We start from the raw sequence: 3,026 nt of genomic DNA on the forward strand, positions 1-3,026 counted from the left end.
TAAGAGGAAGATGTGAGTACATGGGTAAGACGGAGGGTGTCTTGGAGAAGAGGACGACCATACCTGAGGTGCAAGGGCCGTCCTGAAAGCCACTCGCACACACTTGGGGGATTCTGAGACGACACTCGCAGAAAGAGTCACCACACAGGAGGCGGCCTGGTCGACGACCGGGCCGCGGGGACGCTAAGCCCCGAAAACACCTCAAGGTACCACACACGGGAGAACCCCACCAGAATACGACTGCACCGTGTCACACACGGCGCACTCCACCACCTTCACTTCACCAACAGGATTTCACACAAAAATAGATGAAATAGGATAGTTTAAGTTATGTAGTGGCGTAGATGTGCCACAGGCGCAGGGATGTAACGAAACACTGTAGGAGAACGACGCACACAAGCACGCAAGCATGCGCGCTCATGCACACGCACGCACGCACACACACATGGGTGGGTGGTGGCCGAGTGGACAGCGCTCTAGACTCGTGGTCCTAGGACCGGGGTTCGATCCCCCGGCACCGCCGGAAAAAAACAAATGGCAGAGATTCCTTCACCCTGATGCCCCTGTTACCTAGCAGTAAATAGGTACCTGGGAGTTAGTCAGCTGTCACGGGCTGCATCCTGGGGATGTGTGTATGTGAGGGAAATATAGATGAAATATAGGTCGGGAATCTGTAAATTAGACAACCGACGGTTAGAAAGTCGGAGTCCCAGAACTAACAACTCGATTTTGCAGACACAAACCGCAAATCAAAATGGTAAATACAAATAGAGTTAACCCTGGACAGGTCTGTAGGGTTCCGGAGAGGTTATCAGGGCTCCCCTTACCGCTACTTGAGTTATGATAATGTACTTCATAGTTTTTACCTCCCAGATCCACACGAGAACCCGCCAGTGCACCCCACAACACCACCACACCAGCCGCGGCCAGGTGGTACCTGGTGCAGGTACACACCTGGATTGTACCTGGATGGGATTCTGAGGGTTTTTACTCACCAAGCCCGGCTCAGAACCAGGCTTAACTTGTGAGAGCTGGGTCCAACAGGCTGTTGCTTGTAGCGGTGTAAGTACTTGCACCTGGTGCCACCACACACTAACTACAATGACTCATTTTACACGCAGCTTTAACGTGTAATAAAAACCTTTATCAGACAAGTTCCTGCAGGAAATGTCGGACCAAGTTCAAGTTCAAGTATGCTTATTGAGACAAGAAAGAAATATATCTCAAAGGGATAGAGTAGCTTAGGCTATTTCTACCCCCAATGTCGGACCAACCAGGCTATGGAGGATATGTGGGCCTGCACGCCGCACCAAGCAACAGCCCTCTGTACCAAGTTATCACAAGCCAAACCTGACCTCAGGCCGGGGTTGAGGATTAGAACTGCCAGAACTCACTCCAGGCAGTTACGATCCTATAGAGTGCCGGGGCGCAGATGTTATGGATGAACGAAGACATGTTTGTTTAATTTGAAGACGTGGGAGATCTTGATTTTTACTAACCAGGGAGACTGTGACAGGATCTGAATCGTTGTAGATTATAAAGTAATGAATTTACAAATAATGTTTCTTGTATGTTTTATAAGAAAGACGTATTTATTAGAAAATGTAGACAATTTGTCATCTTGAATTATTATTTTTTATTAATATCTTTATTGACAAAAATTAATTAAAATTTTGCCTAAGCCGAGGAATTCAATTGTCTCATTAGAGTGAGGATAATGCTGGTATTCACTGTTACACAGGACAGAGGGTCCATACACAAGACAGTAGGTCTAAACTGTAGGCTGAATCACATAGATATCATGGTTACAATCAACTACATTAGACAGTATACACGTTTCAATGTACGAATATGTAAATACAACTTAAAATTGTGCACTGCCACACATGGGCAGGGATGGGTTCATAAGAGATGCAGCTTAAAAATAACATAAAATTGTTCTTCATTCTTTAAAATGGACAAGCAAATTTTGGATAAATTGTTAGGATGCCGTCCAGTACACCAAATTCAATGAAATAGTTACACATTTGGTGGTACAAGAGGCCAGGAGGTGTAAAGTCTAAAGTCCCAGAAGGGAACTTGGGGGGTAGAAATAGCCTAAGCTACTCTATCCCTTTGAGATGTATTTATTGCTTATCTCAAAAAACATACTTGAACTTGAACTTGGTGTAAAGTCTCTTACGGTTTCACATTCAACAATAGTGTTCTAGTGAATGCATTAAAGCTTTATCACAGAGTTTACAATCTGAATATTCTGGTAGTGGCTCAGCCTCACTAACCTGCCAGATGTGTCTATAGCCAAGGCGAATTCGCGCAATGACTACTTCACATTGCCTGGTCCGATTACTGTGCTGACCATACAAATACCTATTATTACAAAAGTTGTCAGAACTGCCTCATTGGCCAAACGATTTACAAAGTCATGTTTTCCAACTCCACCATGGGATGGGATCCACACAAATTGTATGCAATACTTATTATCATTATCAACACAGCGAGGCGTAAGAGAAGTTTGTAGTCCTAGCAAATCAGATATGTTATTGTGATATTTTGACTAGTGGCAGACAGCAGACATTGACGAGCGGCATTAGCAGACAGACAGGCATTAGCAGACAGACAGGCATTAGCAGACAGACAGGCATTAGCACACAGGTAGGCATTAGCAGACAGACAGGCATTAGCACACAGGTAGGCATTAGCAGACAGGTATTACTGAATATAGCCCGAAGGTAACTATCATGCTAGGAATTGAATAGTGATGTTTGAGTATTACCGAGAGTGTTTTGCAGGTGCCTGTAGTGCCATAGTTTGTACAGCTCCTCACCCACATCACTGGATGTGGCACCTTCTTGAGGTGTCCTTGTCTATGTTCGATATGAGGAGGAGAAAAAGTACTGGAGCAAGCACAGTACCCTGAGGAACTGAGCTCTTCACGGTTGATGGTCCGGATTTGATTAACTAATACACATTGGGAAATGTGTAATAGTCAGGAAATAATAAATCCATCTGCCTATTTTTACGGTTAT

The sequence above is a fragment of the Procambarus clarkii genome, chromosome 10, assembly GCF_040958095.1.
Source record: "Procambarus clarkii isolate CNS0578487 chromosome 10, FALCON_Pclarkii_2.0, whole genome shotgun sequence".
Taxonomy (NCBI): Eukaryota; Metazoa; Arthropoda; class Malacostraca; order Decapoda; family Cambaridae; genus Procambarus; species Procambarus clarkii.